At 41.3% G+C, this 26,695-nt stretch overlaps 2 protein-coding genes across 2 annotated transcripts in view; one reads left to right on the top strand and one right to left on the bottom strand.

Annotated features, from left to right (window-relative positions):
• The window catches only part of MYLK (myosin light chain kinase), a 175,638-nt gene that overhangs the window by 9,219 nt on the left and 139,724 nt on the right, over positions 1-26,695 (top strand). The window lies entirely within an intron of this gene.
• Positions 1-26,695, bottom strand: part of LOC307226175 (uncharacterized protein) — a 244,021-nt gene that overhangs the window by 174,951 nt on the left and 42,375 nt on the right. The window lies entirely within an intron of this gene.

The following is a 26,695-nucleotide window of genomic DNA, read 5'->3' as shown; positions in this document are numbered from 1 at the left end:
ATTTACCTTCTCACTGGCTTCTGTAGACCATGTGCTTGTGGAATGGAAATATGCCAGTTTTTCCAATTGTGTTTTTTTTAAACCACAGATCAGAAATGATTATGGGGTTGTTGTTTTAAGTCTCATGTTGCCAGATTTATGATGAAAATGGGAAAAAAATCTCAGCTTTCACTTAAATGTATAGGAAAGATTTCTAGTTTTCTTTTTTTTCTTTTGGATAAAAATGTAAGAAGCTCAAGTGCTTATGGGCTGAAGTAGGGGGACAGGCAGCTTTGGGATGGGGAAGAATATTTAGCATATGATACAGGGATGTAGTGAACTTGTCTGTTGCACAAAATTATCTAGCATCCACATGAATGTGATGGCAGCTGCAAAGCCAGGCTTTACAGTGAGCGTGTTGCTCTTAGTCAAATTAACCAACTATTTTGAAATTATTATCTCTGGATGTGAAACACCTTTAGTCCACTCCTTAAAAAAAGAAGAAGAGATATGGGGAGCTTTGCAAGCATTTTTTGACTAAAAGTAAGCCCCACTAAATTCAGCTGGGCATACATAGAAAAGTGCACATCTGATTGTATCCTTGGTCTTAACAAAAGTAAGATTGCTATCTTTCCATTTGCTTGTCCTATGGTTTCTAAGCCTTTAGCATATTTTGCTTATTGCTATTATGATTTCAGTGTCCTTGCGCTGCAAATAAGAGGACCTGAAACTAGAGTTACCAACTCCCCACCAGGGCAATGCTGCCATGCTTTTAACAGCTACATGACAGACAGAAATTCAACAGGTGCTCTTTTTTTTAGGACAAAGGTGCAGTGACAAGAAAAGCTTTCCCTCTTAAAATTCCCACATGTTACGTAGCTGTTAAAAACAGAGGAGCCCTGTTGTGGGGCTGGGGAGGTTAAAAGATCAACCAAAACTTTTTTTTAAAAAAAAGTAAATTGGAAATTTTGGCAATTCAGTGAGAATTGGATGAGACAAGGCTACCCAATGTATTCGGTTTGCTTACTCTACACAGCAGTTATATAATGTCCATTCATACTGTCAAACATAAAAATTACACAACCTACAATTCAGAGCCCGTGTACAAGCTAAATTGTGTATTTTGACTTTAGGAAGACAACCATCAGTTGCTTGAACCTTTTTGCTGGCAAACCTTGTACATTCCTGCTACATTCCAGAAAGCTGATATAATTATTTATGTGTCCTTATTTAAAATGGCCATGTCTGCTAACAGCTGCTTCAGCAAACTCTATGACTTACAAGATATAATTCATTCTAACTATGGTTAACTTTTCAGTCAAGGTACACGTCAGTCTCTGTAACTGGAAAAGAATGAATAAAAGAGTTAAATATATAATTTCAGTTGTATATAAGCTCTGAAAAGATACAAGATTTTTTTAAAAATAAAACCATATTTGTGGAATAGCTGTTAGAGTAATAAATTAACATGATATACAAACCCTGCCACCTAGGATTACATGGTGCAGAATTCCAGCTGGTATTAATGGATACAGTAGTTTAATAGGGGGTGGGAATTCTATTCATTCTTTCAATATTGCATTTCTTCCCCTCCTTTCCTCTCAAAGGAGCCCAAAGTATAAGCAGCTTCCCAAGCAATCGGTGGAACTGTTATTTCCATTTGTACTAAAAGCTTGCATCTGATTGGCTGTGTCAGGGGCTCAGGAGCAGAGGCACAGGGAAGAGAGGAGATGGAGAGCGAAGGGGAAGAATCCGAGGGGAGCGTAGGAGAAGAGGACAGTGGACCGAGGGATTCCATGAGCCTCTCCAGCGAATCGGAAGATTCACAGAAGGGGGCGCCAGTGGCCAGGGGTAGGGGGTTCCCAAGGGGAACGCCCCAGGAGCAAGGGGGCAGCAGGGACTCCCAGAGCAGTAGTTGGAAATCAGGACCAGCTTCCCCACCAGAGCAGAGTGGGGGGAAGAGTCCCAAGTATCGGGGCCAGTGCATTCCCCACCAGGGAGAGAAGATGAGGCAGGGCTGACCACGCCTCCATCAGAAAGTCGGACAACGGAGGGGAGGTCAGATCCGGCCAGTATCCCGGAAGAGGGAAGCAGTGACCGAAGTAGTGTAACGGTTAGGAGAAAGGTCACTGGGTTGGCGCGAGAGGCAAGTTCAAATGTACAGGAGCGCGGGACAGCAGAGAATGAGGATTGGGAACCGGGTCCTAAAGCCCGCAGGAGGCAGGGGGAGGAGCTAAGCGACTCAGCGTCGGAAGAGTCCAGAAAGGGCAATGCCCCAGCGGGCAGGAGGACCCAGAAGAGGAGAGAGCAGCGGAAAAGGTGGAGCAGGGCTAGGATCTTAAACTGGTGTCAGAGGGGAGGAGACTCAGACGGGACTTCGCCGATCTAGGGTTTAAGATGTAGGGCTGCGCGCTGCGGCTTTGAAATGGAAATTGAACTTCAATAAAGACTTTTGTACATTACGACAGCCTAGCGTTGGTCCTCTGTGAGCTGGGACCTAGAGGCAGCTCTGACAGGCTGGTTAGTTCAAATCAATATTTTGTCATGAAGCCCTCCTGTATCGCCCACTTACAATGCTGCAATGACAAAAGAAGTCACAAGTGGCAGAATTATCTGTGGGGTATACCTAGCAGTCTATTTCTAAGCCCTCTGTCTCTTGCCTTGAGCACTAATTTGGCTTCTAAGTATGTAAACCTATTGCCTACCTGTTACCTCCATAGCATGCAGACCCTCTTGACAATTAGGAAGGGTGGCGCTGTGGGTTAAACCACAGAGCCTAGGACTTGCCAATCAGAAGGTCGGCGGTTCGAATCTCTGTGACTGGGTGAGCTCCCGTTGCTCAGTCCCTGCTCCTGCCAACCTAGCAGTTCGAAAGCACGTGAAAGTGCAAGTAGATAAATAGGTACCGCTCCGGCGGGAAGGTAAACGGCGTTTCCGTGCGCTGCTCTGGTTCGCCAGAAGCAGCTTAGTCATGCTGGCCACATGACCCGGAAGCTGTACGCTGGCTCCCTCAGCCAATAAAGCGAGATGAGCGCCGCAACCCCAGAGTCAGCCATGACTGGACCTAATGGTCAGGGGTCCCTTTACCTTTACCTTTAGCTCTAATTAGTTCCTCCTTGCCTCAGTTACCTAACTCTCTTCTCTGTTTCCTCAAGCCATCTACCCTTACTTCTGGTTTCTTTTTTGCAGCCCATTTATTACTATGTACATTTCCTTCTGTCTCTTACCCCTGGGTGTGTACACATCAGTGGCTTAAAACATGTCAAGGTAGTTTCCCCACTCCTGCTGCATTTCAAGTCACATTTGCACATTGTTGTATACACCTGACAGTGGGCAGGGATGTCTTTACCTGATGTGCATTACCTGCTTGGTTTCCCTCCCCTGTAAACACGCCCCCCCAATTGATGAGACTATCACCTATGCATGCACAATGACTGTCTCAAATGTGCACACCTCAGGTTAATTGCAAAGTAAATGTGGCTTATGTTTTCCTTTCAGATTGAAGCTAGTTGATGATCTGAGCCACAGCGCTCCAGGTCTTGTTTTTGCTTACTGTATAGAGCTTTTCCATCTTTGGCTGCAGAGAATATAATCAATCTGATTTCGATGCTGACCGTCTGGTGATGTCCATGTGTAAAGTCATCTCTTGTGTTGTTGGAAAAGAGTATTTGCGATGACCAGCTTGTTCTCTAGGCAGAACTCTATTAGCCTTTGCCCTGCTTCGTTTTGAACTCCCAAGGCCGAACTTGCCAATTGTTCCTTTTATCTCTTGACTCCCTACTTTAGCATTCCAATCCCCTATAATGAAAAGAACATCCTTCTTTGGTGTCATTTCTAGAAGGTGTTGTAAGTCTTCATAGAACTGGTCAATTTCAGTTTCTTCAGCGTCAGTGGTTGGTGCATAAACTTGGATTGCTGTGATGTTAAAAGGTCTGCCTTGGATTCGTATCGAGATCATTCTGTCATTTTTGAGATTGCATCCCAGTACAGCTTTCGCCACTCTTTTGTTGACTATGAGGGCCACTCCATTTATTTTATGGGATTCTTGCCCACAGTAGTAGATACGATGCTCATCCAAACTGAATTCACCCATTCCCGTCCATTTTAGTTCACTGATGCCCAGGATGTCAATATTTATTCTTGCCATCTCATTTTTGACCACACCCAGCTTACCAAGGTTTATGATTCTTACATTCCAGGTTCCTAAGCAATATTTTTCTTTACAGCATTGGACTTTCCTTTCACTTCCAGGCATATCCGCAACTGAGCGACCATTCGGCTTTGGCCCAGCCGCTTCATCAGCTCTGAATCTACTCGTACTTGTCCTCCGTTCTTCCTCAGTAGCATGTTGGACACCTTCCAACTTGAGGGGCTCATCTTCCTGCCTGTTGTCCTTGTCCATGGAGTTTTCTTGGCAGGGATACTGGAGTGGCTTGCTGGTTCCTGCTCCAGGCGGATCATGTTTGGTCAAAACTCTCCACTGTGACCTGTCCGTCTTGGGTGGCCCTGCACGGCATAGCTCATAGCTTCTCTGAGTTATTCAAGCCCCTTCGCCACGACAAGGCAGTGCACCGATTCAAAAGCCAGCTGTGCGAGCACACTAGGACAAGAGAAAATTATAATGTGTATACAGGCTCAGTGTGTCAAGACTTCATCCCAGTCATCAGCCTGGCTCTTTGACGTTTTAATGCCAAGAAAATGGACATATTTTCCTTCCTTCACAGAATCTGGACTGTCAACTATTTAGCTCCCTGAGCAAGTCAACATTCCATTCCATCGTATCAGCTGAGCTAATCATTGTCAGAAATTTCAACATCCCAAGCACAATACAATGTGATTTTGTATTGAGTAAGGAAAGCTGTGATTGAACAACAAAAGCAGCTTGCTTATCAGCCATAAATCTTAGAGAAGTATAGTTGTACGCAGGTCATTGGTGCAAAATAGTTTCTAGCCTTTTGGAAAATAAAAATTCAAAGGTTAGCTTTTGAAAATGTGCAGTTTAAATCAAAATAATTCCACTTTTGGTTGTGTAGTAGTGAATAGAGCACTAAAGATATTGAGCTAGGACGCAAGGAATCGGGTTGTGTCAGAACTCTAGGACTGATGGTGGGAAAGTATCTTTTGAAGGCAGAGAGCGGGAAGAGAGAATCCGAACAGAATCTTAGATTAGTTAAGGTTCACTGAATGGCTTTGTTGAAAATTCAAGAAGAGCATTTAAATACAGAAGTGCTGATGAAGGTGCAGGGCATCACAGATCTGTTTCCATGGTGATGTTGTTCAAACAGAAGCTTAGAAGTGCATTGAATATATCTTCTATAGAAAATGGCAATCTTGGGGAGGCACTGAAATTATTCGTTAGGTCTCCGTGACTGGATGGATTGTAAGGGACCATCTACACTTTCGTTTGTCCTATGATCTCAAGTCACGGGTCTGATAGGGTTGGGTTTTTTTTGTCCTGGGAAAACCTGCTGTTTACTGCTCAATTGGAACAAACATCAATCCACAAAAAACCCAGTTTAGATTTGTTCTGATTCTTCAGTAAACAGCAAGTTTTCCAGGGAAACTGGTGGGTCAAAAAGCCCCCTCTTGAACCCTTGACTTGAAATCACAGAATGAAAGAAAGTGTGGATAGGCCCTTGTGGAGTGTTCCTCAGTCTTCTCTCTTCTCCCATCTCCTTGGAAGTACTCTGGGCAGCAGCACTGCCACTCCTGGTCTCTGAGCTGATGCCCCCCCCCCCGCCCCAAAGAGAGGTGCTTCCTCCCTCTGCCCACAGGGGCCTGGAAAGCACCCACTGGCCAGCCCCAGAGGCACCATTTGCCTGGGGAGCTTGTAGCCAGGGCTGCTGCAACAAACAGCTGTGCAAGCCTTTCGGAGGCAGAGATGTAAGAAGGCATCAGAGAAGGGAGGGAAGAAAAGATGGACAGAGGCTAGTGTTGCCTGTGGCACCCCTGACCATCATTCAAGGCACCCCAGGGTTCCATGGCACACTGGTTGAAAACCACTTCCTTAAGCAGTTCCAGACTGGGCAAGATACTTGCTTAAAAGGTTTGTTGAAAGAGGAAGGTCTTCAGTCGGTGCCAAAGACATAATAGAGATGGTGCTTTTCTGATATTCAAGAAGAGGGAATTCCAAATGGCAGGTGCAACAACACTAAAGGCCCGATTCCTACATGGTGTAGAATTGACTCCTGATTAAGATGGTATCTGCAGGAGGCCCTCAACCTGCAGAGCACAGGTGGTTTATCTTCTCCTCTCCCTCCCTTGCAAAATGCTCAAACTAGGAAACTTATTTTGTTAAAAAATCAAAATCAGTTTAGGAAACCTTTGAAATATTTGGTTGCTTAAACTTGTCTGGTTTGTTTGGTTGCTTAAACTTGTTCCTAATATTACAAAGTGGTTGTTAACAAAACCCAACACTACTGAATGTAAAATAAAATAAAATAATCAGTTACAAGCAGCAGAAGTGCAATAATTTGTTAACATCCACTCTTCTGGAGAGCTGTGGCTTGCTTCCCATGCGGCAGCAGCTCCTTCCTCACTGGCAAATCAACTTAGGCTCCCATTTCTGTTGTTGTAGTCAATAGGAAAGTGGCTTGCTTATGGTCTTGTGCCAATCACAGAGGTTTCAGCTTTACTCACTTCTCCGTGATACACTATTTGGGCCCTTCCAATAATGCCTTGATCAGGCTTCCCCATTGCCAAAGTTCCCCAATGTGTAGCTTGCCCTCATACAAGCAAGACTATGCTTTTCCTCTCGTTACATTAATTGTGCGAGGGAATAACACCCAAATACCAAATAAGGCTGTCGTACCTCCCGAAATCCCCTCTTCCACAATAGCCACTGCTCTAAATGTTGCATTTGCTTTATGGGGTTCTGGACTAAATTTAGCTTCTGTGCCAAAGGCAATAACTCCTCGATTCTGTTTCTTAAATTACCTTATAGTTACTTCAGAAGGCAGCTACACTGATGCTTTGGTAATGTGCACAAATATATTTTTATGTATAAGTTAGGTGATTCATTGCCCAAACATTTTGTAAACCATCAACAACCTTGCTTATAGCCTAAACAAAAGGAAATCTCAGGATTCTGCAATGTGGGTCACATCATCACTGAAACAGGGGAGTTGGGTTCTGAAGCAGATTGCTGCCAATCAGTTACCCAGGTTGCTGTTGTGGTGCAGGAAGAGGGAGGCATGAGTTGTAAGCCATTCAGTGTATTAGCCAAAACAGGAATGGGGGATAGGAAGGGCCAACTGGATCAGAACAAAGATCTATCTAGTTCAGGGATGGGTAAATGGTGGCCCTCCAGACACTGTTGGACTCTGGCTCCCATCAACCCTGCCTTCATGAGAATAGAACTCAACAACATCTAGCACCCCAACCCTTATCTAGTATACTGTTTCCTGTTCTACAAAATAGCCAGCAAGACGATTATGGGAAGCCCATAATCATGGCATGAAGGCCTTTGCCATTCCTGCTTCTGATCATGGAGATTAGGTATTACAGCCAGTAAATGCTAATAATTCAATTTTCCATGGAATTGCTGAAATCATTCTAAGGCTGTGGTCACCACCACATATATGGCAGCGACTTCCATACTTTAATTGTACATTGATGGAAATATATATATATATATGGGGGGGGGGTATCGTTCTTGAATATGTTGTCTATCTATTTCCTTGGGTGCCCCTGAATTCAAGTATTATGGGGGAGGGAGAACGTGTTTATTTATTTATTTAAATGTTGCATCTTCCAATCCAAAATAACCACATTGGTCAGTGTAGAAACTGACTGTATAAAGGAAGAAATGGCTGAAGGAGTGGAGGATCCATGTGGGTATATTCTCTCGTTGAGATGTTTAGACTGGAAGGAGCATAGGCACTCTTGTAAGTTTATTAGGGCACTTTATTTCATAAAGTTTAGAGAAGCAATGCCTTAGCTGTTTTACAAAATCATATGGGGGCAACCTAGACATTTGGCAGAGACCTAAGTCTGGGAATGTGGTTTCCACCCACAAACATCTGAAAGACAATGGGGGGGAGGGTCAGGGAGAGTTGCAAATCTGGGAGTAGAAACAGTGAGTGCCCACATCTGTTCCCCTGCACTGCCCTTCTCATGCTGTGTTCAAGAGTCCTAAGTGCTTCTATTATGAAGTTGCAGGGATTCACTATGCAGAGGAAAAACACATAGGTGGTACCATAAAGATTTTGGGATGTGAGGAGGCTGCTTCCTGTCAGATTACAGGCTAGTGGCTGCATTCTCTTCACATCTGTTCCTGTGCGCTCTGCCTATGGATGGATGCTCAGAGGATAAGATCTGTCAGTATCAGGAAATAGAGTTAGGTTGCTTTGTTGCAAAACAACAGCTCCCCAATAAAACTGTTTAAACATAAACACTTAAGAAGAAAATAGACTTGGAGCAGATTAATGCACACAGCAGAAGTGAATGTCTGGGGAATGAATGTGGCTTAAGATGAGTTTGACCCTAAATGTTCACGAATGAATAATTTGCATGTGTACTGGATAGAGCATAGCCCACGGTATTAGTTCAGGGAGGGCAATCACCCCACCGGGGGGTGGGGTGGGATGGGGAGTGGGGCTAGTTGCATAGAACTTTGATTAAATGTTTCTACTTGAGTCAGTCATACATCTCCCACTGGTCCACTTTATACTTTCAAACTCCTGGACGCTGTGTCTAATGCATTCTTTTGTATACTTAAGTTTTGTCTTCTTGCCCAGATTTGGCACTGGCACCACAGGCAGACGGCAGGAAGAGAGAATGAATATATTTTTTCATTTGAAGTGAAGCCACACCAGAAGATGTTATGTTTAGTCTCTGAGCCTCATCAGTGCACTGGAGAAGTTTTCTTCTGTTAGCAAAACACTAGAGATATGAACCACAGTGGAAAGGCTGAGAGGTCAAGCAAATGTTCTCATCCTCGCTTTCTTCATTCACTCAGAGGGTAGCTGCCGCTGCCACTGCTATATTAGTTCTTCAATGACTGAAGCTAAAAAGGATCATTCTTTTCAGCCATTCAGCCTGGTTCTTCAGGGTGATGGGAAGCTAATCAAAAGTCTAGACCTCCCAAAAGTTTTCTGGTAGAATACTAGAATGTAGGTAAATGGCAGGACAGCTTGAAGCAGGGGGCACATGAAAATCTTCTCCTGAGATAAAAAGAACACTTCTGGTGTAAGACGTGTTCGTCATACTCATTAAAGATTAAAAGCAATAATTATTTTGAGTTTACTAATAAAACCCACAACCCACTTGAACAGTCTTAGCAACTCACTTCCTGATCACGATCTACAGATTGGGAATCACCGATATAAAGTATGCATACATTTATGTCCTGCCTTGTTGCTTGTTAGACAACAGGAAAATGAAGTGTAAACGAAATAATACTGAAAGCACAACAAAAAATTGGTGCAGTTGCAAAAGAAAACCAAAGCAACACGATCCAAATAGTCAGAAAACATCTAGAACAATACTCAATTATCACTTATACCAAAAGCTCTCCGAAAAAAGCGTCTTCACTACCCTTCTGAACCTAAGCAGTAAGCAAAGCCTGAGTGCCCCTACTACGAAGGACCTGCGTCATGTAACCACACACCTTACTTCATCTGGCAGAGGAAAGCCGAGCAGGTCATCTGATGCTGACATGTTGCATCTTGCACATTCCCTGTTCACAGAGGAAGAGCTTCTTTGGCATTGCAGCACTCACATAAGTAGCAGTGTATGTGGATTAGAACAAATATTTATGCCCATTTTTATCTATGTGCTACCTCTTAATCTTGGATTATCCAGATCAGGGGATCTGTGGACATCCAGATGTTGGTGGACAACCATTTCCACCACCTCTGACAATCGCTCATACTAGGTGGCGCTATTGGGAGTTGGATTCCAACAGCATCTGGAGGACCACAGATTCCCTGCTCCTAATCCAGATAATAGAAGCAGAATAATAATATGATAATATGCAGGTGGTGCCTATAGGATATCTCATGTCACATGCTATAACTAAAAGACACACTGATGTCCCGTGTCACATGCTATAACTAATGGACACACAAACATTGATTTTTGTGGGCTTAAATGTGCCTGACATCCGATTATTTGTGATGATATTCTTGAGGTGGCACTGTATTTTGATTGAGAGAGCATTTGTTTATTTTTTTGCTAGTTAAATACACTAATCTAGTGCCAGCAGTAAAATGCTTTTCGATTAAATTGAAGGTACTGGTTATGCTTATTTATTTGTTTTAATCCTCTGTAAAAATCTTAAGTGAGCTACCCTTTTGATGTGTCTGGAATTACAGTAATTGAAGGAATCTGTCAGGGGTCCTGTTTCATGCTATTACAGCCCTCTAAATTACTATCTTGAAGGATTGCTGCAGCCTAGGAGTTTTCATTCCTTCAAACCAAGCAGCTAGTTTCAGACCTCAATCATTCTAATTAGAGACAAGTAATGGCTTGAGATTATTTGTAATAACCCTAAATTGCTCTGCATTTCTTCAGAAGACTCCACTATTTTATAATATATGTATATTTTGCAGGACAACTGGTTGGTAATTGTGTTAGGCTCGAACTCAGTTAAGTGACCGTGCACTTTAATAGTTTGAATGGTCTGGGCCAGTTCCAACATTGTTTTTCCTCTACTCAAGGCTCAGGAAGTGAGGAACAAATGGACGGATACACCACTTTCCTAATGCCAAAATGGGCATACACAAAGTCTGACTCTACATTTCTTTCTAGGCCTCTTCCAAGGTATCAGTTTTATCATCGTTAGGGATTCTGAGAAGACAACCAATTTCTCTCTGTGTTTTTAAGAACTAGCTATAATTGAACTGCTTAGCTCCAGTATTGTCATGAGTCCTGTAGAAGTGTCATAAATGGGATGGTTGGATCCTGAGGACGAATGGGCGGAACTTGAAGAGTTGGAGCTGAAGGACCCTGTGGGGTGGGATCCTAGTGGGGTCTGTAAGCTGCCTTGAGTCCTGTCAGGGGAAAAGGTGGGGTATTAATATACAGTCCCCCATGGCCCGTTCCCTTCCTCTTTGCAGCCCCCAGACACATGTTTCTGTTTTCTTTTCTGGAGTAGAGAACCTTTCCTAAAAAAAAAAAGATCAACAACTTTGGGGTCCCCCCTAAAAAATGTCAACAACTCTGGGCAACCTGGGGGAGGGGGCGCTGGGCGGATCTTTGTACCCTGGCGCCGCATATGCTTAAGACAGCCCTGTGCACAACAGTGTATATGGAAAGTTGTGTGTGGGCTTTGCATTCTAGCCGTTATACAGCAAAACCAGGAAAAGTATGTAGCAGTAGTCATATCCAACAATTTATCCAGAAAATTAAATATGTTTGAATGCCTGCCTAAGAAGGAAAGATCTCACCTGTCTTCTGCCAAAGTCCTGGCAGGCTTCCTTGAGAAGGGAATTTCACAGTTGTGGTTTCATGATAAAAGGTCTAATTTTAAAGCTTAAGCACTAGGGGCAGGTCTTTCCCTATACACCTCAATGGTTAGGGGTAGGGGCATTTTGAAGAATTGGTTTCAAGGTAAGATTTATGCATCGTGGTGGTGAATGTCCACGAGATCATTTTCAGGCAGAAGGAAAAGGTTTCAGTGTTGTTTGTGCTGTGCAGCTTTTACAGGTCTACTGCTTTTACAACCCAAGTATTCTAAAATGTGTTCTCAATTACCTTGTGCATATTTTAAAAGAATTAAATTTCCATCAAAGGGTTTTACATACTGTTTGATGTTACTGTGTCTAAAGATCCTGATCAGAATAAAGATAATTTTGACTGTGTTCATATTGTTCCATTCCAAAATATAAGCTTCCTTTTGTCTGGATTGTGGCTTTCAAAGGAGGTTGGTTGGTCTTTTTCATGTTGTGACCTCTGACATCTCCAGTGGATGTGAACTGAAGATCTAGGTCTGAAACAACATGACTGTGGCGTGGCTTGTGTGGGGTCTGCAGATGCTTTGTGTATCTTGGTGTTCTGCAAGTTTTATAGCTCTGGAGTTCAAGAGAAAATATTGCCTCAGCAAGTGGAATTGCTTCGGATCTCTAAACTTCCCTCAGAGCGGTTTCTTAGCACCATAAGCAGTACTGGCCACCCTTGGTGGGTGTGATGTACATGTCAGAAGCTTCTCTACAAGGCAGAAATACACCTGCTTTTGAATGGCTTGAGACAGGCAGCCTTCATTGAGGTTAGTTGTATAACTGACAGCCAGGGGCTTCTCACATGACAAGTTAGTGTGGAAAGGCCTCCTTGGAATGTTTGAGAACTTTTGCACTAGTGCAAGCAGCCAACACTTATGGCTCTTAAAACAGGACATTTCATGCTCCACTTCCTAGAATACCCCCATTGTGGGCTTGATCTGATGTTTCTCTTAAAGTTACGATTGTTAAACACCAGGAATTATGAAGATGCACATCGTTTGCTGAGTTCTTAAAATATCTTCATACATGTTTGGCTGGGCTATTAGAATTTTTCTCCTCAGAATATGAATGACCCCTAGGACATTAGTTAGGTGGGCTGATTCTGAACTCCCCTGCAATCTGTTTTTGTGTGTGTGTCCTAGTAAGAAATGGAACCTGTGGATGGATTCTTGCAAGCTTTGGTTTCTTTTTTTTCTTTTGGAATAATCTTTGTTGAGTTTTAAAGGTAACAAGGCAGAGAAAAAATATTAGAACAAAACAGAAATCATTGGAGAACAAAAATTAGGCATAGGTTTCAAATAAAGTGTTGCTTCCTTGATGACTCAGTAGGTTTTGGGCAGAGATCTTTCCTACAGTTACCAAATGCCAAGAATTGAATCTGCTAAGTATGAGCTATGGCCCCTTCCCAACTATGTTTTTTTTTTGTTCCATCAACTTCTTGACAGGAAGTAGAATCATTGTTGATATACCAATGCTTTTTTGTAAAAACTTTGTAATAATTGTACATATGAACGCTTATGACCCTTGTTATTTATTTCATATGTGAGCTTGGCTTATATGAGACCCAAATGGTGTTATTTGTGTGTGCTGCCACAAATCCCATACAAAATTTGGATTAATCTTACTATCCATTTTTTTAAAAAAACAACAACAACAGTACAAAAAGAATGTAGAACTGAGTAGTTTTTGCCTTGGGAAAATCCAGTTTATGCCAGTTTTACCCATCCTGTTGTGATATGGTGACAATCAACTATTATACTTATGTCTAAGAAATACTATAGTCATAGGGTCAAGGTAGATGATAATTAAAATTAAAGAGGATTCTGAGTGCACATTAAGGGTCAAGTAAGATTACTACCTGTCAAGGGAGTTAAAGAATATGATTCAGCCATCTGTTGAAGAACCGGCCTATTCCAGAGTTTCCAGGCAAGTGGTACTTCATGAGGCCATTTTATTACAATACAGAAATCAACATTCAGTGAAACATACAGTTGATTTTCTCTTGTTCTTGTTACAAAATTAAGACTTATTCCCAGGTAAGTGTGTATAGGATTGGCATCTCAGTCAGAACTGAAAAAAAACTTAGGGATCACACACGGATCTCAAATTTAGTATAGTGACACTCAAACAAAAGCTAGTTTCAACCCCTAAGAATCTCACACATTTGGTGTTATCAGTGTTATTTTCTGTCCCTATTTCAGCTGTCTTTTTTGTATTTACTAGACATACACACATTATGAAAGCAAGTGTCCCTTTTCTGTGCCAACCCATGGCCCATTTTTGTAATTTATCAAGATGGCCTCTAAAGTGATTTTCACATGAAGAAAGGTAATGCAAATAAAGGTTTGGACTGCAGTCCTAGTGCACTTACCAGTGAGTAAACCCACTGAATTCAGTGGAACTGAATTGACATGGATAGGATTGGGGTGTTATGCAGGAATAACAGGCCTAGTTTGTTTACCAGTCCTATTTTATTTATTTATTTAAGGAAACCAGAGTTTACATAGCATTAAAGAGACAAGTTCTATAAAAACCGTGGGTCAATGCGTCTAGTTGTTAAGCAGAAGGCCACCCAGGGACAGTTGTAGGGTCCCTTCCAATGCTACAATTCTATGATTCTATGTAAACCTGAAGGCTCATATAATAATAATGCAAAAAACAAACCTACTATAAGGAAAGTACCTAAATGAATATGCAAATGAAACTCAAACTCAAGTACATATACTTATTCCACTATATATACTGGTAACGAGCCTTGCTTTGCCTCAGAAAGTAGATCAGATTCATTAAAGCTTATGAGTACCATATTCTGAAACTTCTTTGAGTATCTATCACTTCGCTGAAGACATTCCTTGTTTACATATGAAGCAGTTAAGATATAGATTTGCCAATTCCCCCATGGAAAATTCTACCTTAAGCCACAGGAAAACTGTTTGGGTGAAAATAGTAGTTTCCATTTTGGGGCAAATTGCCATTTCAGGGGAATGAATTTTATGGAGGAAATGGCATGACTTTCTCTGTGTGTTTGTATGTAAGGATTAACTCCTCTCCCCTCCGCAGTCTAGATCAGGACTCTCTAATTGTGGGTTTGTTTGGGTTTTTTTTAAAAAAATAAGGCTTTAAGGTAATAGAAATACAACCACAGCTTTTCCAGAATAGAGTTTCATGCTGTCTGTTAAAGTACACATAAAGTACAAATCAGATTTAAGGAAGGTGCATGCACGTTAATTTCTCAGCAACACAGCCTACTGTAGGTGCCTATCTCAGATTATGGTGGTTACGGTCTTCCTCCTCCTCCTGCTGCTGCTGCTGCAGTAGCAGCAGCAGCAGCAGCAGCAGCCGCCTTCAGTATGATTTGATGGAGGGAGTGATTTGCCAGACACCCTTTGCTGGAAAAGTAATCTACAATGTTGGCAACCAGCTGTATTTCTCAAGCAATTACAGGTGCTCCTATTGACTTTCTTGTGGCTGGGATTATAGTACCACACAGTCCTTAAAATATTGGAGGAGAAAAATCGGTTTTGAAGATTTTAAGCAAATAATTTTCCACTGGGTCCCATGCTGTTGGCAGGTTGCCCAGCTCTATGCTAGCTAAGGCAGGGAGAAGAAACTGCTCTATCAGCCATACCCATCTGCCACCAACAGAATAATGCTGACTTGCACTGACTTGGCCAGTCTCTTGCGCTCTTGATAATTGCTGGGTGGGAGGATAGGGAGCTAGTAAAAAACAACTCTAGGAAGATGTGAACAGGGCAGTTGAGTAGCCACTTGTGTTCTACAAAACAAAAAACAAAAAAACACCCAATACATAAAAAATGCAAATGCATAAAATTTGCTTATGTTAATTTACATGCATAGATGCAAATTTAGCAATGACAACTATAGAAATACATCTCACCATAATGGGAAATACTGTGAATAGGTGAGCAGTATCCTTGCTCAGTCTGCTATCCAGAGCCACCTGTCGATTGGCAACTTCAATATCCCTGCCCTATCTCGGATTGGCCAGCCCTTCAAATAGAGGACTCATTGCATGTCCACCTCAAAGGAAGCTTGGTTAGCCAGCCCCAGAAGGAAAAGTGTATGTATGTATGTGTGCTTCCTGCTTCAAATGACACACCCATGCTTTCTCTGATTGGGCAGGGAGAAAGACTTCCCTCTGAAGTATTGAAGGGGAGGCAGCAATTTGAGTTACAGAGTCTCCTGTCCCCATAGCAGAAAGGCAGCAGAAGTGGGAAAGCATAGTGGTACAAGCCAGGCAGAACTTCAGCATGCTACTCTTGATGAAAAGAGAGAAACTAGAGCCAGTGAGTAAAGTACTGTAACTCCAGAACTCTACTCTTCTCTTACTTTTATTTTCTGTTTTATTTGCCCTTCGTTAAAGAAGCCCCGCTCCATGTACAGGGAGAGTAATAAGTCACCAACACATGAATGCTGCCAATCCTAAAGCAATTCATGGGCTCTTTCCAAGACTCCAGGCATATCTGATTATTTTATGACTTCACAACATCATGGTATAAGCTTCCTGAATGCATTTTATTACGATCCTGGCAATACGTGTGCAACCTTTTCTTTTGTAATCTGACCTGTTTGTTTTCAAAATGAAGGCTTTATGTGCAACTCTAGTTGCTCAGCAATTGTATGTTTGTTGACCACCTTAACCTCTAGCATGTGGATGTACGTGTAAAAGGAACTGGTATAGTTCAAAACTCGAATATTAATATTCATTTTCCATCTCATAGGATGATGTCATTTTAGGCACACTGTAGGATACTAATAGTGCTGGAGAGGTTGGGGTTCCAAGAAGTAGAAAGATCTGTGAAAGTATTGCATAGTTCCAAGAACTTGATGTATTTTTTTCCAGTATTCAAAATCATTAGCACTTTTCTTCTTTGGAGATCATGGGATGTCAGCCATAGTACCAAATAACAGCAAGATTTAGTGGGGTGTGTAGCTTTTTTTACAGGGTTCTTTTAGCTATGTTGTTGCCTTTTGAAATCAGGGCTCAAAATGTTTCTGAGACAGGCCTCTATGTTTCCCAATGGAGAAATGCAACATTTTCATTTCATTTCATTTCATTTGAGGAAACACAAATCAACTTCAATCAAGACTGATAGTTCCTTCTTTATTAACTTCCTGAAGCCTAAATTATACCTGCAGCCAGGCAGGCAGATGCGTAGCTGCTTCTATTACACCTGTATCAGCTTTGTGGGCTAAGCTGTTTATGCGAAGCGGCTTCTGACACTGCTCTGGTGATTTCAGGTATGCCACCGTAACCAAGGGTTTGGTTAGTGTGGTTAAGATTGTTGCAGACACAAACAGCTTGCCAAATGAAGTTGTCTTTAATGTGGTTATGTACCAATCAGCAACCCACAGAGGCAAGCTGCCTGTTTGGACCAGGCCTTACAACCACCAGGTATTAAGGAAAATTTTACTTCCATAGGCCCTGATGTGAGTCTGTATTAAAGACTCATATCATCTCTAAAAGAAACAATACAGTACTAGAAAACATAATACCTGAAACCTGAGCATAAAATGTTGCTTTTTCTTGATCGGGTCCCTGCTACATCTACCCTAGTACAGTATTAGATGCTCTGTAGGGCAGTAACTCTTCAGGGCCATCAGACAAGGGGCTTTTCCAGCCTTGCTGTCTGATCTCATTTCAACTGGAAACTGAAGCCAGGACCTTTTGGATGTAAAGCATGTGCTCTACCATTGTTCTGTGATTCCTCCCATTGTTCCATGTCCTGAGGCAGTATATGCCACTAAATATCAATTGCTGGTGAAAAACAGCATTAAGGGAGGGGGAGAGGTTACCCTAAAGAGGCATATTAATAGGAACGCTGCCTGCCTTACTAGGCGTTAGGAGTGGTAAATCTGCCTCAAATTTTAAATTTTCTACTCAGTATTTATTGACATAATGACTTTATAAAATTGAGATATACAGCTACAGTTTGTATTTGAAGCTGTCTATTTTTATTATAGGTGAATAGCACTTTAACTTATGAAATACTTTTAAAAAGCTAGAGAACAATTTCTGTTTAGTTAACATTAAAAAAAACACACAACAGCAACACCTTTTTGAGGACTTGGCATTCTTGGCAAACATGTGGTCAAAATTACGCCCTTGTCTGTATCTCGGAAACTTGTATTTTATTTAGTGCATAGTTTCAAAATGACCTGCGTCAAGTTCAGAGGAAGATGTAACGTGAACAATATGCAAGTAGATTCTTTATGCATGTGGGATAACAGATGTGTTTCTCCTGGAGATATTTGAAGGGTTTCTTGGCTTGTCTCATTTGATCTGTTGAAATAAACGCCGTTTTGTCTGGTGAATGACATGTTCTATCTTAAGTATATCGTGCAGAGTTCTGCTGGCATCCTCTCTGGTTCCTGACCCCTTTTGAATGTGTTGCTCAATTTGTTGGGGGCTGGTGTAGTGTATCATAAGAAAAGTCAAGGAAAACAGTCCCTTTAATTGTACGCTTATACAGTACTGCAAAAATGTTTAATTCAAACTTTTAACAGTAAGGATTACCTGCCTTTAGAGAACACCCCCCCTCCCCGGGTTGCAACAGGAAACCACCTTTAAGGATTATCTGCTTCATTTCTGTATCAAGAGAGACTAAGTCCTATTTGAGTATTATCCCCCTCTCCCTAACAGAGCTCTTGGGTAAAATGGCTTCATAGTTTAAAATTGAAATGATGAGAGTTTGCAAAGCTTTTGGTCAAAACATATTCAGTGGAAGGGAAACACTTTCCAAAAAGTGTCTAATTTCCACAGATGTGGAAAGTATTATTATGGCTAGTGCCTAACGGTAGAATCTCACAACACACATACTTAGCAATCCTTGCCAAGGCTCTGATCTAAAGGCAATCTAAGGCCAATGGGGATTGTTCCCATTGGCTTTGTCGCCATTTAGCTGTAATTTTGGCAAGGCAGCCAGGTACTGTTTGGCAAAGTATTGAGGTAACTGTGGCTAATATAATCAGTACTGAGCAACACCTCCTTGGCCATTATATGCTTTTAGAAAAGGTCTATCAAGCATGGTTACAGTGCTTGTAGAAGGCGTTATAGAAAGTGCAAACCCCAAGAGGTGAGTGTGATCACCACCTTGCTTAGAATTTCTCACTCTGCATGGTTTATCATGCACATCTATGCTTATTGATAGCACCTATATTTATATAAATATATCTACAGAAATGCCTTTATATAAATATGTATGTGTACCTCTTACTGGTGTTCTTACATCATATTGGTAAACAATAAGATGATTTTTTACTGCCATTTGGCCTCTCAGGGTAACTTTATAGCAATTTGTACTACATCAGTTTAAGCAGGAAACATTAGTAAAGGAAAACAGCCATGCAGTGTAGAAGTAGGAAAAATGTGCGGTAATGGACAAGAAACCAGTTTCCCACTGTGACGAGCACTTTGATAAATGAATTGTATGAACATCCCTACCATAATGATGTCAGCATGCAAACCTGTCCCGGTTGTTATTCTAACCTGTTGACCTAAGTGATCAAAATTAGGAATGCATGACCTTCTTTAGCTCATTTAAACGGGTTTGTCTGACACTTATACTGCAAGGTATTAAGAGTCCATGGGTCTTGCTATTTTGTGTATCTTCTCTTTCTACTGTCAAGATACAAAATTTTCTTATGCAAATATCTTTCTCTCAACTATAGTGCAGTTGGTAGGTGGGCAGGCCTTTTTCACTGGGATTCATAGTAACTTTCATTGATTTTTTCATACTTTCCCAGGAGTTGGTCACCTCCATGAAGTATGAGCAGTTAATGATTAATTAGCACAATCAATAGATTTGGTAATGGCTTTGAGTGGGGGAATAAATATTTGGCTGCGACCCTAAACACACTTAGTAGGGAGTAAAACTCATTGACTTTGCTGGGTAAAACATGCATAGGATTGTGCTGTCCATTGATCTAAAAGTTAAAATTGTCATATGACATGACAAGGTGGTTCTCTAGTAAATATGCATCTTGATATTTATTTTAAAATATTTTTCTATTAAAAGGTAACATAATTTCAATGCAAATTATATAATATTGAAGACATATTCTGTAGTTTTACTTTCACTATATTTCAGTATCCTATCAAGCAGGATTTTATTTGATAACTAGACAAATTAAAACTAGGCATCACAATTCAAGAAGGATGGTTGACAAATGGGAAAGAATTCAGTGGAGACCCAGAGGAATGACAAGCAGTCTTCTCCAACCTGATGCCCTCAAGGTGTTTTGAACTACAGCTCTTATCATCCCTGACCATTGGCCATGTTGGCAGGGGCTGATGGGAGCTGGAGTCCAACAACATCTGGAGTGGGCACCAGGTTGAAGAAGACATGTCTAGAGGGCAAGTGGGGAGGAGTTGCAGGAAGCGTGGAGCTTTTCCTATGACCAAAAAGATTGAATGGAGATGTTGACAGTTATCTAACATGAAAAAGGGTGTTAGGAAGAAGAGGGGGAAAGCTTTTGTTTACTCTTTCTGCTATGGAAAAGACAACAAGCAAATTGGCTTAAGCTGCGGGACGAAAGGCTCACAGTGGATATTAAACATTTACTTGTCATAAGAGCAGTTTAGTTGTGTGAAAAACAGCCTGAGATAGTGGTAGAATCTTTCACCTTCGAACCTTCAAGGAAGAGCAGGAAGCGACTTAGTGTGTGTCCAGACTCTGCTCACTGTGTCTGTATGTCCAGAGTCCAGTTTATTTATTTAGCAAGATTTATATACCACTTGACTGTTAAAAAAACCCTCTAAGTATTTTACAAAAAGAATGTAACATTTAAATTAGCAATAAAAACATTTAAAAACAAGAATAAAAAAATTCAAAAGAAAATTAAAATCAACAATAAGTCAAAAAGGGGTTGAAGCACATGTGAACTTTTTTTGCTGCTGCATTACACTGGTTAGGCATGTGGTCTACAAAGAACCCTAGAGCCTTTTCACATGTACTGCTGGCAAGCCAGATGCCCCCATCTTATATTTATGCAGCTGTTTCTTTCTGCCTAAGTGTAGAACCTTACATTTATCCCAGCTGAAATTCATTTTGTTAGTTTTGGCCCAGTTCTCCAATCTGTTAAGGTCATCTTGAATCCCACCTCTGGCATTAGCTTATGGCATTATTGGCCAGTAGGGCAATAGGGCACTGCAAACTTTCCCTTCGTCTGTTAGTATTCCCTGTGTGTGTCTCCAATTATCTCTGCCTCCTTGCTACCTACCCTGCCTTTCAACTAATTTTGGAATATATATGAAAGTCAAAATTACTGCTGTTGCTAAATAAATAAGCAAAAATGAAAATGAAATTTCATTTCAAAAATGAAATCTTCTAACAATGCATAACAATGAGCACAACTTTGCTCTGATTGTGGAAACTGGGTTTCTGGGATTTAGAATTTTGATTTGGGAGTGAAATGTAGTGAAAATCCAGTTGAATAAAGTGAAACAATCCCATTTAAATTGGTTTCACAATCCAAAAACTCAGAATGGCACTTGTAACCCATCTTTCTGTAGTGGAGTGCGGAAAACCACAGTCACGATTATTTTGTAAAATGTTAAATTTCACCAGTATCAGGGACTTAACTCTGTTCAGCAGCTGTCTAGAAAAGCTTCAGATTGCAAAACCCAAGCATTCCAAATCTATTCCTTGCACTCTTTTATCATCCTTATGTATCTGTATCCCCCACTTTATCAGAACAAAGCTCATCTTATGTGTTGTCTGTCACATCCAGAATCCAAAATTCGAAAGAACAGAAGAGGCCCTTTTAATGTTGCTTCTGAACAATCTGCCCTGCTACATCTAACCTATGGCTTTACTGGAAACATCTGGACATCGCTTTTGTTGTTTAAAGCCTTTGAGAAGCCCTGCCTTACTTGAATGGTGACCCTTTGGTGAAAAGAATGCACTGGGCCCACAGAATGAAGGAAGGATATAAAACAGATTCAAAACTCTTTGGGGGCCAACCTTGCTAGTTACTTACAACTTGTGAAGTTAAAACTTATTGTACTAACATATATGGAGTTCTTAATTAGACAGATGTATTCTTTGCAAATCAGATAACAAATTAATTGAAGTAGAGATGAATTAGGGTGGGTTGATATGGGAGCTTTCAATCTCTGTACATAGCCAGAAATTGTGTGCTGCTGCTGGTGAATTTGGGTTGAGAAGTCCCTTAAACCCAGCAGGATGGGGATGGGGAGCCCAGTGATAAAAGGATGTAGTATGTGCATCTAGGGGCAGAACCTATGGAAAACACTCTGTTAATCCAAGGCAGGTTATTGGGACTACCTGGGCCACCTCCCTCACTGGCTTGCTCCATGCCCTCTTTGCTTGCCTGGAGGAGATGTATTGCCCTGGCCCACCCCAGCTACGGAAGGCACATGTCTGATAGTTAAGTCTTTACTGACAAAAGAAGCGCTTGCAGCAACTCTGGCAGTGCTTGGGATGCACACCTGCACACATGCCACTAAGCAACAGTCCACCACAGATCTGCACCCTGTGGAGCAATTGTAGTAACAGTGAGACCCCACCCCACCTGCCAGCTTATATACCCTCCCCTGATGGTTGTGTGCCTACAACCTGAGACTTCTCCTGCACGGAAGTGGTCACTACTCTTCCTGCTTCAAGCCCTTCCTAGTTTTAGAGTTAGGGTGAGGAGATTGTCTTATAGAAGGCAAGCTAGCTCACTGTGGGGCAGCTGCTAGAGTAATTCTGGCTATACACAAGTTACACCTATCAGCACAATTCTTGGAACCAAGCCCTCATGTTATGATGCGAGTTGCCTGTACTGTATACATGTTTATGTGGAGAAACTTGTCCTTGTGAATTGTCTGTCAAACTTGGCAGCATCGTAAGTACAACTATTCTAGTGGAGAATGACACTTGGTAGGTGGGTAGCCAGTAGTCACAACCTAGTATGCTTTCTAATATGGAAACTGGTTAGGATGACTTATTTGAAAGGAGGTGAGGCAACAGTTCTATACAGAGATGGTGGGAGCCTTGCCTTGATCAAAAAAGGTGGTGATGACCTTGAGCAATTGGTCTTAGATACTATTTCAGTGCTGTGACCCAGCCTCCTGACCTGGTTACCTGCATATAGCTATCAGATGAGCATGACATACCTTAGGCTTAGTTCCAGTGAGATCAGATATAGGTAGAAATGCACTTCCAGCCTTCCAGATGTTGCTCCAGAATGTGTCCATGGGCATCTCAAATTGGTTCCATGTGATCTCTTAAGTCCTATAGAGCAAACAGAAACATCTTTATGCACAAAGGAACAAATATACTTACCTAAAGGCTATCAGCAGTTAAAGATGCCTTCATTTTTACTTGGGTACCCTAGTGTGATGCTAGAGCTCAGCTTGCCCATGGTTTCCATATCTTTGAAATGCAGGTTGCAATGCCTCCCCCCTGCATGCTTTCAACTGGCATTGAGAGGTTTAATCCATTATTGTGTGTAAAGGGCTTTAAGGCCCTGGGTTGGGTAGAAAGTGCTATTTAAGAGCTTAGTGGTGCTATTATTAAAGCAGTTTATGGAGCTTACAGTCATTGACTACAAGGCTGAAAACAAGTCTATACTCAGTGGCAAATTTCAGTTTGTTCAAGAAAGACTGGTCCTCCTGCTGTGCTGTTATCTGCCTGGCATTGACTTGTTTTGAATATATGTACCTTACAAGAACTGTTGGAAATGAAATTAGCTCTTTAAACATAGGGAACTTCAAGTTTCTTCAGGAACCTTCCCCTTTTCTTAAATATAGCTGAGATCACACAATATCCTGACAAAGAATCTTTTTTCCAAGATGAACTGGGTAATGGCACATGGAGGTAAGTGCAAGTAGACATATTGGGTGAATTACAGAATTGCTGTAAGACTCCAAGTAAAAGATTTGAGGGTTAGTTCTCTAAAATCAGATATTCAGACAACAAGACATTTATGGTAAAATCATTGTTGATTTCATAAGGTGTTGGATTACGGTATATTTTCTAGGTGGGTGCCGTTATAATAAGGAGATTTAGCAAAACTTAGGTTGTTCCTGCTTTGTGAGTTTTCTCTACAATAATGAAAAATGGCAGTGAGATGCTTGCAGTTGCAGACATTACATGTTTGTATACAACAACTGGGCTTAACATAGTGCAGTTGGAATTTAAATGTTCTCAGTTTGCATCCCTCCCTACCCAGCTGTCAGGACAGAACTATATGGGAAGGCAACAAATCTGAGCGTTTATACATTAATATATCCCAATCCTTGGAGGGAGAAGAAGCAGGAGATGCATTTTTTAAAGCAACATGGGTGAGGAGAGTAGAATCCTCCCTGAAATGTTTCATGCACAGCTTTAGTACAGGAAGTGTTTTTGGCTGGGAGAAAAGAGAGAGTGCCTGTGGAGAGGTAAAGAGTCTGTAGGTTAGTTTTATCCTTTTCACTCCTATCCTTTATCGCACCTGCATGTGTACTCACTGTGAAACCAGCTGGCCTATCCACTGGAGAATTTGGTTTGTCACATACTTTGGGACTCATGCAGCCCTGCAAATGTCCAGTCTGTCTAGGGAAGGCAGCTGATGAAGAGACAGGATCCCTGCACCTTTACTAGTGGTTGTGCAAGCTACATCTGCTGAAATTGCAGTATATTAGTTAAGGGTGCAGTTTACAACACTTAGCATTATTTTTGAGCCAAAGAGCCTTAAGTAGGCATCCAAAGCATATCTGCACAAGAGACTAAAGCTAGTTTCATAGTCATTCCCTTGTCCTAGGAAACCTCGCATTTCACTCAACTAACAATTTCCAGTAGACTTTGGGAGAGAGACTGATGGTTAAAGAGATATAAAACTGGTGTTTGATGGTTTTATATGCCTGTACAAGTCAGGTCAACTGTGATGCTTGCTTTTAGTTCATTTCTACCATTCTAGCAATAGCTCCCAAACTGCTGTCATGACAGGTACTATTTCTTTAAGATATTGCCTATTTTACTACCAGGTTTTCAGCTACTATGCTGAGGAACCTATGGGCCAATTCTCTGCACATTTACTTGGAATAGGTTCTCCAGGGCTTACTTCAAAATAAGTGTGAGTGGAATTGCCACTTAGAAAACATGTACCTGATGGAGGAGAAATTCAGTTTGTTTCCACACAGCCATCTTTTGAAATTCACACTTCTTTGAATTTTGCAATGCAGTTCTCCGGCGAAGCAATATGCACAGAAATGTTTATAATCGCCGTAAAGTGGCATATATTAGTGGAAATAATATACAAAATTGCATTGAATTAGGGGAAATTGTTTTGCAAAAATGTGATATCAGGGCAAATTGCATAGAAAAATGTGTATTAGGGGAAACTCACAATAAAATGCTGATAAATTTTCGTGAGGATTTTTTTTTTTTAATGCAAAGACTGGAAAATGAGATAACCTGAAATTGAGATTCTCCCACTCTCGCTTTATAGTTACGGTAATCACACTGATCTCTGTGGCCTTACTTTTGAGAAATCATGCACCTTGCTTAGTCCAGAAGCACCCTAAAGTTCAGTTTCTGGTCTGTAAAAATTATAATGACAGTAATCTACCATAATGATAGCAAGATAGCTGCTGTAACCAACAAACAGAAATTAATGCACTGAAGGAATGTTGCCTATTTTCCATCCTATCTCAAATGACATCTAACTTTGTGGTGAGAGATAGGGAACCAATGCAAAGTTTCCCATGTTCCTGCATGAAACTCATGTGTTTGCTTGGGAAAGACAGCATGAAGGGAGGCAGTCTGGAACTGGTAAATGGTATTGGGAGAAGGAGGACTGAAGCTACACAGAACCACCACCAGAAGTGTGTATTCAATGGGCCTTTCCGTAGTTAAGAATAAATTCTATGTATTATAAGATGGGACATCCGGCATAATCACTAAGACTTAAATTGCCCTGTAACATCTACAGATTGTTACCTCCTTCTGTCATGGTGTAGAATCATAACATATGTTTCTGATGCAGCTGGAGTATTTGCCACCACAAATGCCTACGACTCCCTCCTCACTTCCCTCTGGATTCTCATGTTCTGCTTACCATATGGATCTCCCACTTGTTTCAATTTCCATTCTGCTTTTATAAAATAGCTCTTGAATATAGAACATTGTCTTTAAAATGTGCAGTGTGCTTCACATTTTATCTGCTCTTTTAAAAATTATTTTAAAGCTAGCAGCTGTACTTTTTTCCTCCTCTTTGGTCAATGCTTGATTTGCTACTTCCTAATCTGCTGTTTCAGATTAGGCATGCAAGGATGTCCTGGTTTAAAATTCATTTACAGTACTATTCAGCTGGGTAGTATTCAGCTAAAGGCTCACCCCCACTTACCTTTTGCCCTGTGCTTCCCAGGCACAGGTCCACACTTTCCCAGTCCTTGTCCAAGAGCTTTTTCTTTTTCTTTTTGCCCTGCCACTTTCCCCAGGAAACCCAATCTGCACCACTGAATTGGAGCAAACAGCCATTCAGGTTTTCTGTGACTTGCTGTTTGCTTTCATGGGGGAAGTAGTGGGGAAAAGTGCTTGGACGCAGACATGGAAAGCCCAGACCTGTGCCTAGAAACATGGAGCAAAGTTAAGTGTGGATGAGCCCTAAGTTTTATTTGGAATAGACCCACTGAAATGAATGAACATGACTAAGTAGGCCCATTAGTTTCAGTGGATATAATTTGCCCTTTATGTAGAACTCTGGTTTAATCAACATTAATACATACATGTAATTTGCACTTAAAAATCCAGCAATATCTTAACCACTTCAGGCTTGGCATAGAGATATTAATAGTGGAGTTCTTACGCATGTCATTGTCTACTCAGAAGTAAGTCCTCAAGTTCAATAAAACTTACTCCCAGGGAATACAATTACAACATAAGATTGAGCAAGAAAATACGTTCTTTAGGAAGCCATGGGTAGTGTAGCCATACCTGCCACAGTTTCCAGTTAGAAAAACAGAGAATGAGTTCTGTTGTTCTTCAGCCCCATTGGGTATAACCACCTTTGTTTACCTACATTTATTTTCTTGTTTAAAAAAGTCTGTGCATGTGCAGCAATGTTAAAAAATGGTATCTAAAATTGAAAATTGGAGATGAAAAGAGTGGTGGCGCCTGATAGACTTCACCAGGCTACTTTTAAAATCAGCTGTGTCTCTGCCAAAGCACGGAATTGACAGGTATGTATAGCTGCATTCCTAGACTACAATTCTGCTCTCTGAAGAGTGATGGGGTCTGTGCACGAGACCACTAGATTCTTAGAAA

Source organism: Podarcis cretensis (assembly GCF_951804945.1).
Source record: "Podarcis cretensis genome assembly, chromosome: 1".
Lineage (NCBI taxonomy): Eukaryota > Metazoa > Chordata > Lepidosauria > Squamata > Lacertidae > Podarcis > Podarcis cretensis.
The sequence above is the reverse complement of the archived record's forward strand: the minus strand, read 5'-3'. Positions and strand labels throughout refer to the sequence as shown.